Source organism: Anoplophora glabripennis, unplaced genomic scaffold, assembly GCF_000390285.2.
Source record: "Anoplophora glabripennis isolate ALB-LARVAE unplaced genomic scaffold, Agla_2.0 scaffold421, whole genome shotgun sequence".
In the NCBI taxonomy this organism is placed as follows: domain Eukaryota; kingdom Metazoa; phylum Arthropoda; class Insecta; order Coleoptera; family Cerambycidae; genus Anoplophora; species Anoplophora glabripennis.
In genome coordinates this window covers 184,347-197,499 of record NW_019416614.1, presented here as the reverse complement: position 1 = coordinate 197,499, position 13,153 = coordinate 184,347, and the positions used below count along the sequence as shown (strand labels likewise).

At 33.1% G+C, this 13,153-nt stretch overlaps 1 protein-coding gene across 3 annotated transcripts in view; it reads right to left on the bottom strand.

Moving 5' to 3' along the window:
• Positions 1-12,259, bottom strand: part of LOC108908830 — a 40,903-nt gene extending 28,644 nt beyond the window's left edge. For 2 of the 3 annotated variants that reach the window (XM_018712977.2, XM_018712976.2), the window contains exon 1: positions 12,084-12,259. The gene's annotated coding sequence lies outside the window, so the exon portion shown is untranslated. Of the gene's footprint in view, positions 1-11,756; positions 11,945-12,083 lie in introns of those variants that run through there. The other variant, XR_001964383.2, reaches the window with a different exon arrangement.
• Positions 12,260-13,153: the final 894 nt, after the last annotated feature.

Genomic DNA, 13,153 nt, shown 5'->3' with positions numbered 1-13,153 from the left:
GTGAATTACTCATTAATGCATTTAAAACTCCCGCCACTAATCCGAATTCCGAAACAACCAATGACGGCTCACTATTTAGTCTAATGCTTCTAGCGTCCTGTGTTTCAAAATATGCCTCCCGTCACGGTAGTTTTAGGTCCGTAGTTTAGGTAAAAGAAATGTACACTATCGACAGTCAGTCTGTAACGAATCTTTAAACCATCAACTTGCAAGATAGAAGATAGAAGAATAAATTGTTAACTAGTAATCAGTACAGTTTGTTCTTTATTTAAACCATTTGAACATTCGACCTACGGGTCAAACATTGGTCGAAGGAGACGTAATAATTCCTTTAAGTTAATAACCAAATAGTAAAGAATTAGTTACAACATTTATTAGGTCCTTTTCAATTGTATTAAATCAAAGCATCAGGCTACTCACATCATCATGCCACGAATTGATGAAGTAAAAATTACACTAAACACTATTGATGAAAAATTATCAGGAATAGAAGAATTCGTAAAAAAATTTGATGCAGCTAAAACAAGTATTAGTAGATTAAAAGCACGCCAACAAATTCTTGATGGCATTCGAAAGGAGTTTGAGGAAACGCAATATGAATATGAGATTTTGGACTCAAAATCTGATCAAATTAAAAATAAACATACGGGTCAAACAAGGACATTATTATAGATATTATATTATTTTGCAAATATTGTAGAATGTTTCATATTTAATAAGCATTTTACTGCTGTTTAGCACTACAGAGATGTGACTATTGTTGCAACTATGAAAAGAATTGGATATTCATCATCTCCCCATTTTGATGCAGCTCGTATTATTTTTGAAACAGAAGCAACACTAGGCCTTTTACCCGAATCTCAACTTGGATACCCGACTACCATATCTGGTGTCTCCGGTCTTCCAACGGTCATACTGGAGCAAACATTGTCTTCAGTAGACACTGGAGTATTCGATTCCGCCTACCTGGTGTACCCGATTTGCCAAGACCTCCTACCTCCTACCACACATACTGTTGAAGCAGGGTACCTGCATGTTGGTTGCTGGTTGCCCAGTGTGGAATTCAATAAGCTTTTTTTTTCAGTAAATCAACTTACTATAATAGCATTTGCAATAGTTATTACGTGTTTATCCATTGAATAATGTTTTATAGACTCTACCGACGCGTACGCCTATTTTTTTTTCTAATATCAAGTATTTTCCAAACCTAAAAAAAATTACCAGAGAATTGGGTTTACAGGAAGAACCAGACTAAGCAAAAGTCACTGAAGAGTTTAATTTGACAACTGATTCTTCAAATGGAAGAATTTTTATCGAGATTTTCGCAGTTCAGAGAATTATCGTTAACGCTCAAGTTTGTTATGTATCCTGATGTAGCGTCGCTTGATAAATTAAACGTCCAAATTTGATTGGTTGGAAATTGAAGACATTGAAATGCAGCTGACTGATTTCCAATCTAGTTCAATATGGGATCAAAAATTTATCGAAAGAAGAGTTGGAATTAAATGAAATAGAAACACTATCAGGCAATGAGTAAAAATGCCAATATCAAATTTATGGAAACTTGGAATTCAATTCCAGATACATTAACTGTATCAAGAACTGTTTGTCGGATGACTCCAGTCCAGCCTGCATTCTGCTAAAAGTAACAAACTAATATAACAACCTAACATAAGTTAGTTGGCATCTAATTTGCAACAGCAGAAGTCGCGCTAACTTTTTCTTTCATTTACATAAACATAAACTGTTAATGTTACTATTGCTGTACAAAAATGTACATTTCTGGTTGCAAATAATAGGTTTTAAATAAGAGTTGATAGTATTGTTTTACTTTTTCTCATTAATCACATTTCTTTTAAAATATTTCTTTAGAAAAAAACTCACGTAGATCAATAAAGGTTCGCCATCCCCGATATATTCCATATATTTATTTTTGGCAACGACACATCTGGTAGATGAAAAAAACGGACTACCTTGTCAAAATCAAAGTTGTTATTCCTATTTCTTCGATTAACCAATCAATCCATACAGGATGATAACAGTTTGGCTGAAATTAATGCATTTAGTATTTTTAGGACATTTTAGGAATTTATTCTGTAGACGAAAAAACCACTAGATATTGCTGAAACAGAAGAACGCATCGCTGTCTGGCCTGTTCTTACAGAATTGAGGGGATGTGTTCAGTCAATGCATATATCATCTACCTGTCAACACAGATCAAGTAGATAGAATTAATTTTTTTGAAAATATTGGTCACGACCACTTCCTTCTTTGTGAAAGATTCATGAAAACAAATTTACCGAGAGCTAAAAGTCGGAATTTTTAGAATTTTGACGATGAGATCTTCTAAATTGCTTTGGGTGTGTCTGTTACCCCGAGCTTGGTGGGTAAATCTCGTACACTTCTACCTCTTACAGTTGGCCGAGCTACCTACAAAATCGCCCGGTGAACATACCCCGCTCGGCAGAAAAACCGCAGCACAAATTTCGCTACAGCCCCTTTTAGGATGTATCTGCCGAGACGACTTTTGTATAGTTTATCTGGTAGTTTTACCGCTGCCTCCAGGCCAGGTAAAAAATGAACAGTTGAAACGAAAAGAATTTTAAACAAGACTGATGAGAAGACATTTTTATCTTTGGTGGACACATACTGTAACAAATTGGAGATTGCAAATGAAACAGATTTCTCAAAATATTTTAAAGAGTAATTATGAATATTATGTAATATACTCGTAATGTGACGTTTGTTAATATCTGTTATTCGTAGGAATTATTTCTAACAAAACAGAATGGAAATGTGGGCACATTGTTATAGGAAGAATTTAATTTCAAAGACTGATAAAAGTGAGGATGAGAATTTATCGTCTGATGATGACCACCAAAAAAATGAGCGGTTTTCTGAACAGTTTACTATGTATGAATCATCCGACAACGAAAGCAACGTTTCAGCAACTGAGGAAGTCATTGTTGATGAAACTGAAAGCGAAGATGAAAGCAACGTACCACTCTTTGTTCTCTATTGTTGAAATCATTAAGATATAATTACCCAAATAAGATATCCATACTATTGTTTACTCCGCGGGACCTGGACGTCGGAGTCTTAATTACACATATATTTACATTGTACAGTATCCCTTTTGTTACGGCTATGATTGTTTTCCCAATAGTTATGTATAAATAATCATACACTGTGAGCATCAAAAAGAATACCAACCAACGTCAGTCAGTAAAAGTCGATTCATTCATGTATTTATTACATTATTCATTGTAAGTCAACTAATTCATCAATATTCAAATCATCACTACCATTACGATAAATACCACAGAAGATAAACGTTATAACATTTAGTGTACCAGTCGAAATAAAAGTATAAAAAAAAACAACCAGTCTCAATCGACCTCATCGGCATTACAATGAAATAGATTTGAAGAAATTAAACGGTTTCTTCACTTCAAAGATAATACACTGCAAATTCCACAGGGACAACCAGACCATGATAAACTTTTCAAGATCCGTTCATTGCTAGACAAAATTACAAAGGAAGAACACATGGCCGTAGACGAACAAATAGTTCCAATAAAAGCTCGATCCTCTCTAAAACAGTATAATCCCAAGAAACCACATAAATGGGGATATAAAGTATTTATTCTAAGTGGACTGCCCGGATTTTCTTATGATTTTGAATTTTACTCTGGAGCTACTACTCTCAAAGACGATCAGCCAGACCAAGTAGCAATGTCGTAGTAAAATTTTCAGAAACAATTCCCAGAAATCAAAATTTCAAACTTTTTTTTGATAACTGGTCTACGAACATTCCGCAGTCATATGTGTATATCGATGACGATAATTAACAAAGACAGGAAGCAGCAATATGTCAACAAGGCATCAGGATGTGGCTATCTGCCCATTGTTTACCCATTGTTTTGCTTTCTCTAATTTGTCTGCAAACTGTTACTCATTATTAGATTTACATGTTTATTGTTTAAAGTTCATTAATCACAGACAAAGAGATTTCATATAAAATCTCTTGCCAATGATGAATCAATATTCATTCTAATAAGTTTAGTTGTACACGTTAGACTAATGTAATGTACCAACTCTACCTTCCATGTTACGCCTATGTATTATATCGTTAATATTAAAATAAGATGTATTCCTTAGTAATTAGTTATTGATTTTAAGTTAAGTAGCTGATTATCTTAAACATTATATACAGGATGATCAAACTGACTGGGATAATTGGATCGATTTCGCCATGTAATCATATAACACAACAACGCACACATCCACGAATTTCACTCCATGTGAGTTAATGTTTGGAATAAAACCAAACCGCCCCAGTAGTATCTTAAAACCACCCGAATTTAAATATACCTATGATAACTATCTGGATAACCTCACCTAAAAATTACAAAAATCACGAGAAATAGCTAGGAACAATCTATTACAATCTAAACAAACAAACAAAGGTTATTATGATAAATACGTAAGAGATGTGAATTTCTCAGAAGGTCAATATGTTTTTTTAATAATAATAACAATAATAGTGAAATTCTTCGAAGGTCACTGGAACTTAATATCATATATCTATTTAAAACCTTTTTCAGATAAACTGAATTTTGTGGAATCAACCTTTCGAAAAATCATCGAACTCTGTAAAGATCAAACCCTAATTGGAAATTTAAAATTATGCGACACACCCCTGAAATTATTGCAACAAACCTTACCTTCTCTACTCAAAAGTGATCAGACGTTAAAAGACATTATTGGTTATCAAACTCACAAACAAAAGAGGGCACTTTTTAATGCCATAGGTTCAGTCTTTAAAACTCTTTTTGGAACTTTAGATTCTGACGATGCCGAAAGATATAATGAAGCCATAAACAAAGCTGAAGGCAACGAGAAAGAACTACTTCAATTATTGAAATAACAAATCCAAGTTGTAAAAACAACTATTTCAAATTTTAACAATACAATAACGAATCTCGATTATAACAAAAATATATTTGATGAAAATTTCGAATTAATTACGAACTATACATCCAAAACGCAAAAACAATATTTTAATTTAGAATTCAAGCAAAGAATTGAAGAACATTTCTCTTTATTAACATTATTCATCGCTGAATTACAAAATGAATATTCAAACCTAGTAAACTCCATTCTATTTGCGAAATCAAATAATCTTCATCCTTTAATAATTACACCAGAACAATTAATACAATTGTTTATGACCCTTACTCATTTACCAAATTCCGCAAACTATCCTTCATCACTAACTTTAGCAAATGCACACAAATACCTCGAAATTCTATCTATAAAATATAAATTCGTAGATAACAAAATTATCTTTGTCATCAGTATTCCCTTAGTGAATACAGTTCAGTATACTTTATATAAACTAATATCATTGCCTGTTTACCACCCAAGATTAAATCAATTAACACCTATATTACCCTCCATGAATTACTTAGCGCTTTCAGAAAATCGAAATGTTTATACCACATTTGATAAATTAGAATTTTGTCATTCTATAACGTAGAAACCTTAATGTGCGAAAGTCCGTCACCACTATATTTCACTCACGTCAGACCAATTTGTGATACCGAACTACTAAACTCTATCCTTCATTTACCTTTAGATTGTGATGTTAGGATAATACGTACTATAGTTATCTAAACCAAATAGCTTGATATATGTTTTACCGAATCCTACCGACATAACAATTAGTTGTACCCCTGGAACGCCAGTAACTATTGTATTAAACAATACCGGAATTTTAACAACGAACGATAATTGCAAAGTTTACACAGGATTAACCATTTTAACCTCCGACACAAATTCAAAAGAAAGCTCATTCCAATCGATTATTCCTGAGTTTCAACTTCCTGAAGAATTACGACGATTCCAAATCAAAGATTAACCTTACCAAACTACATCTAATACCACTTCAATTAAATAACCTAAATAGAGAAGCCTTAAAACTAGCTAGCCATAAACTAGATGATATTGAAAAAAACGCAGAGAATCTTAATCTTTCACAATTTCCAAATATTCATAAGAATGCTTATTTCGTGAATGCTTTATATATTTTGTACCTTAATAAAAATTTTAATTACATACCTATTTTATCGAATTGCAAAGTATTTGAAACAAAGATGTTGTAAGAATAATACTCACTCTAGTAACTGTAGAAAAATTACGAATTGTCTCACTTTAAATATCTGTCAATCCGATCGTAAGGAGACCACTAAGTTAAAAATATATTGCCCAATTAAAGGCGCAGATTTAGAAATGTCAGATGTAGACTCAGATAGACCAATCTCCATTCGAAGAAGCGAACGCATAGCAAAATTAAAAGAAGATTTGTAATCTATTCTTTTAATTTTTTCCTTTAAGAAGGGAGGTGTAATGTACCAACCCTACCTTCCATGTTACGCCTATGTATTATATCGTTAATATTAAAATAAGATGTATTCCTTAGTAATTAGATATTGATTTAAGTTAAGTATGTGTACTAAAATAAGTAAACAAGGGATGCTCCGGAAGTAAGCAACAATAACAATTATTACTGATTCTCATTGTCTATTGCCATTAAGAATCGATAAACTATTTATTCAACTAGTTATCTACTATTGATGCTTGCATCTTGGAGACTAATTGTCCGAACGTTAATTACATTTATATTTTCATTTGTCTAAGATCCATTTGTACGACTATGGTTGCTTTCAAGTTCTTTCAAGTTCTATATAAACTCAGAGCAGTAAGACTAGACAATCAATCATTATTATTAATTCCTTCATTCAATTATTAAAATATTCTTCGAACTAAATACATTTTCAACGATCTCTAGTATTAAGTTGTATTAAGTGTAACCTTAGTAATAAACAAAAGTGTATAAAGATACAGTGCATTTATTTTAAAAAGGAAACCCATTACAATACACACCGATTATATAAGGAACAATATCCGGATTTAAACTGTTCGTTTCTACCGCAAGATATTCCCAAAAGAATTTCCTAATTTAAAATTTCGCCCACCAAGGAGTGACACATGCCGAGTTTGCGACAAAATCACACGTGAAATAAAAGGGGAGCTATGCACAAGCCCAGGAGCACGTCAAAAACTGGATCTTCATCACCGAAAATCGCGACAAGCCATAAACCTAATGAAGCAGGGTGTGGCTGCTTCACAGTTGCCTGGAGCTCAGACATGTTGTTTATCGGTTGAATTTCAACAGGTTCTTTTTGTACCCACCTGAACACACAACGATATGTTTTATTTAAGTCAACTTAGCTGTTACAACTTGGGCATCTATTACAGCAACTCAAATACTGCATATATGTGCAACTGGAACGTGGGAACGGCTGGCAGAGGAAGCAATGAGATTTCTTCCTGTATACTTAGATTTTTAAATAGTTCAGTAGTTGAACAAAAACGGCTTGTTCTATGGACTGACAACTGCGCAGGCCGAAATAAAAATAAAGTTATGATTTTCATGTTTATTTTTTTTTGGTAGCTCATGGAATATTTGAAAATATTCAACACAAATTTTTGGTTAGTGGACACTCGCTCATGTCGTGTGACCGTGAATTTTCGCTTATTGAGAAGCGCAAATGAGTAATGAAAGCTATAGTTCCTCGTGATTTGCATGATGTTATTAGATCTGCAAAATATAACCCGCCTTTTGAAATCATAAATATGGAATCTTTTGGATTCTGGAATCTTAAGGAGGCCGCAGAAAACCTTAAAGATACTAAAAGTTTTATACAGAGAGATCGAGAATGATTGACCGGATTCTGAACGTACCCTGTCTCAATTGCTATCAAAACTGATTTCCGTTTGCTAAAATTACTTTTTTTTCCGTGCAATTTCATGGTGTTCTGTGGCGATTTCACAATTTGACGTTCTGTTCATTGGCGCACGGATTTTTTGGCTTGAATATTATTTTGTAGATTTTGTTGTTACCTGATATATTTTGCGACATTATAAAACAGTATTTTTCAATACTACAGTTAGAGTAGGTGGATATTATACGTGAGTAATTAATTTATTGCGTATGTTGTTCTCTAACCTAATCGGTTTTTTAATTTAGGTTAACATGGCATTTTCATTAGAACATGATAAATTTCTTCTGGAGGCCTATTTTCGTAGTGGACAAAACAATGGTAATGGTTGGAAATATTCGATGAATTCGTGTCATTTACAATTTCAAGAACAATTTCCAAATGATGAAATTGATTATGAAATTTTTTCGAGACACGTGAAGAGATTAGTGGAACGCTTCCATAACACTGGAAGTGTTTGTAGAGGAAAATCTCCAGGCAGAAAGTCTATTCTTACAGAGGAAGTCTTGGAAGATGTTGAAAACCGCTTACGAGCTAGTCCAACCAAATCACTACGTCGGTTATCTGCTCAAACAGGTACTTAATAACAAATATTTATTCTAAAATTTGTATCATTATTCCTAAATTGTTTATAGGAATATCATATGGATCATGCCATAAAGCAGTAAAGAAGTTGCATTTTCATCCTTATAAAGTTAGTGTTGTGCAGGAACTACTTCCGTTAGATTTTGGAAAACGTGTGCAATACTGTAATTGGTTTAACGAAAATCTGAATGACGACGATATTCTAGATCTAACATTTTTTTCTGATGAAGCGTGGTTTCATTTAAGTGGGTACGTAAACTCCCAAAATTATCGCTCTTGGAACACAGAAAACCCTAATATTTTGCGTGAAACAACTCTGCACCCTATTAAACTTGGTGTTTGGGTAGCTATGTCACGTAGAAGAATAATCGGACCATATTTTTTCCGTGAAAATGTAACTGGGCAGGTATATCGGCAGCAAATATTGTTACCATTTTTTGAGGAACTTCACGACGATGAAATCCATCATGGATACTTTCAGCAAGATGGCGCAACAGCTCACACCTCTAACGAAACTTTAGAGTTGATTAGAGAGTATTATGATGATCGAATAATTAGTCGAGATAGATGGCCACCACGTTCTCCTGACCTTACACCCCTAGACTATTATTTATTTGGTTTTTTAAAAAATTCAGTATTTGCTCAACGGTTACACACGATTGAAGAACTTCAAGAGGCAATTACAAACGAAATTAGGAGTATTACACAAAATGTTTTACAGAATGTATTTAATAATATGAAAAGAAGAATTAATACCTGCTTGAACAACAATGGACATCATATTGAACATTTATTGTAAAAATATAGATATTTTTATGGATTTTATGTAATTTTAAGGTAAAATATTCAATAAAATGTGAAAAAATTCCAATTACTCTGTTATTATATATTGCATGTAACTGTTGTTTATTGCTCTCGGTCATACAGACAATCCTACCATCTAACATAATCAAGCACTTCCAACTGCTTGCATTTGCTTGAAGCAAATTTTTTTAAGACACTTTTCCTGAATTTCGACAGCTAACTAAAATGTTCAGCATAAATTTTTGGGCTGGATCGCTTGCGCTGGATATTCAGAAGTGTGAAAGCAGTAGCTGCAAAATAGTCGTCTTATAAGCATACAGCAGTTTGCTTTGATGAAAAACAGCAGCTTGCAGCGTATCGCTGTATAGCTGAATCGTCTTAGATGCCAAGAATGTAGCCACAATAGTGCTTCTGTTTTAAAATTAACTCATAACGTTTTAAAAATAAAATCGCTGAAGCACTTACAGTCGTTATTCAAAATTAGCTACATCAAACTTTGATTTAAAAGTTTTTCTAATTGTAAATGAAATAAGAATTTTGGAAAAGTTAGGCTAAACCTACATTTGATTCTGTCATCCTCTTTAATAATAATAACAATAATAACATTTATTGGTCCATCAGTATTGCTTAATTTGTGAAATAACTTTGATTTTTGTTAAATAATTGATATTTTTATTATGAATTTCCATTTTGACAGTAACCTAATTTATTTGACGTTTGAACGTAATTATTTGTTTACCATTAAAATCCCTCAACCTGCGCTCATGATTCTAGTATTGGTATCAAAAACTGGTTTGCCGCACATCAAAAATCAGTATGAGGCGGCACGGTCAATCATTCTCGATCACCCTGTATAAGTAAGGCGGTCTGTTGCGGCAAATACACAAATACGGCCCTGTCTAGGTTCCCCTTCCTAGAGGCATGGATGAGATGTAGCGGGGCAGGGGCGGCCAGGCGCAGCGCGATGAGAACACAAGGGCGACACACACGCCATTAGTATAATACGTTTTGTACCAAAATTAACTAAGGTAATAATTTGTATGTGTTTCAATTAAGGAATTATTAAAACCAACAACGTGAAATTCTCAAAATTGACTCAAACCTCACAAAACACGGTCATGATTTGTATTGGTAAAGAAAATCCCACAGTAGTACAGGTAAAGTACTCATACAGCAATATGGACACTTGGCAAAAGATACACGTTTTAAAGAGAAACAAAATTATTGAATGTAACGGATTCCCATGCGAAGGTCAAATTGGATACACTATTCGGAGATTTAGATGTGTAGTATAGTATACCTATGACGCATCATATTTTTATTTTTCCAATAACAATATTGTTTGTCATTACTAAGCCGCAATGACCACCCATTTATTAATCATCAAAAGGAACAAACATTACTTATCATATTTACCCTTACTCAGCGATGTACAATAACAAAATCAACCCTGATAACGGATAATATAAAACCCTCCGAATCATTAGCCATTGTAACATTAGGTTCTGCATTTCCGAAATAAACGTTTGTCTACTAACTTGTGAGTGTTTTCCTCGTAACTTTTCCACACGTATTACTAATGGAGAATTGTAATAGACTATAGGAAGCTTAACGAAATTACTATAGGCGATTCTTTTCCACTTCCGAATATCACATATATTCTCGATCCATTAGGACATTCTAAATATGTTTCTACTATTGATTTGACATCAGGCTTCCACCAAATCAAAATGTCTCCCAAAGATTCCGAAAAAACAGCTTTTTCAACCCCTTCAGGACATTACAATTTAATCGCATGCCGTTTGGATTAAAAAATGCGCTAGCAACATTCCAGAGACTAATGAATAATGTTTTAGCCGGAATTCAAAATTATCGTTGTTTTGTATATTTAGATGACATTGTAATTCACGCAGATAACTTAGAAAATCATAATAAACGTCTAATCGAAGTTTTTGATAGATTCTCAGTACAATCTTAAAATTCAACCAGAAAAATGCGAATTCTTACGACGTGAAGTCATGTATCTAGGACACTTGATTACCGATCAGGGAGTGAAACCTGACCCTAATAAAATAAATTATGTTCGCGACTTCCCCATTCCAAGGAATCCTAAAGACATCAAATCATTTTTAGGCTTAGGTGGTTACTATCGCCGTTTCATTTCGGATTTCAGCAAAATTACGTTACCTTTGACAAAATTATTAAGAAAAGACACCGTATTCAATTGGACTAGTCAACAGCAGTTAGCTTTCGAAGTATTAAAAACAAAATTAATTGTTACTGTATAACCTAATGTGAAATAAATAGTTAATAGAAGAAACGCATTTCTTGATTACGCCACCAACGTCCCATTACAAAACCTCACTTTATTTAGGGACTTAAAATGACTATAATTGCCACTAAAGTGGAAAATGTGCTTTAATTTTGTATTACCGATATCGACTACGGACAGCTGAGTTCTTGGCGGAATTCTGATTTGTTTAAACTTGATCTTTTTGCTAAATTTGTATCTATATTAAATTTTCTATAACCTAAATCATAAGTTAAAAAAAAACCGTTTCAGGTATTTTTGGTGATATTAATGTTTTAGGAAATAAATAAGCTGACCTAAAAACATTTCTTGCCAAATTTCATTTATGTTTAAAAAAAAATGTAATTTTGTTCTGAAAAGCTGAACCATGGCCCATTCACTCCCGTCGCTCGGTATACTAAAAGTGTAAATCATAATTTTAATTGAAATAAATAAGCAGATATAAGCATTGCAGCCAAAATCATTACTTACAAATTAAAAATTGTGCGAAAACGCCGTCAGGCATTAAAATTGTTAAAACAAATTATTTTACTCACCAAATATTTCGAACAAATACTTGCAGATCACTTTTCGTTGCATATCACGATCCGATTTAAAAACAAATTAAAAACTGACGACACAAAATATCTAACAAATCAACGATGAAACATTTTGTTTGCCCTATGTGTAGACACAGTCGGCTTGCTAGATGCTAGATCACGTCGGTTACCCCTAGATGCCAGAACTAAGACTGTTGCCAACGCCAACATCAAACAAATGCTGTGTTGTGTACAGCTGTGTATTACATCCCCACTCCTAAGCTTGGAGCCGCAGACCAAGGGCGTGCAACTTTAAGGGGTGATTCGGAAATGGAAAATATGGAATTTGTTATTTAATTTTAACTTAATCAGTCATATTGTTGTTAAAGAAAATGACTATTGCTATTGAAATACGATTTAACTAATAAATAATTATTAAAATATTAAATTATTTTTATACCATTTCTAATAATTTGCCCAATAAAATAAATAAATTAGAATTTATCAGATATTAAATTTTTAAGGGGTTTTATTCAAATTAAATTTATTTATTTGAAATTACAGAATCCATACTAAAAAAAACTACGTTTTCTGACATACCCTACATTTTATAAAATGTAGGGTATGTCAGGCAATGGATTCGGGAAAGACATTGGGGCCGAGTTTGTATCCGATTTATCAATATAATGTTAAAACGTTGTTAGAAATAACAAACGTAAATTAGTATAACTTATAAGATGTATCCACAAAACAGACGATATGTTATCACTACTGTTAAAATTGAACATGTTATGCGGAAGTTAGTCAAATAAAAAAATTGCATAGATGAAAATTGTTCTACAGGAGGTTGCTATGTTGCATTCACAATTTAAATAACCGGAGGTAAAAATTCCTACATTTAGTGGCTCATACTATAATGGTTGCCATTTAGAGATTCATTTTATGTACTTATACACAGTGAAGAAAAAATAAATGCTATTATCTTAAAAGCCTTCTAGACGGAGATCGGCAGATAACTACTCAGTTACCTGGACAATTTTCAATGAAATATATATACAGGGTGTTTTCACTTTAAATTTGGAAAACGC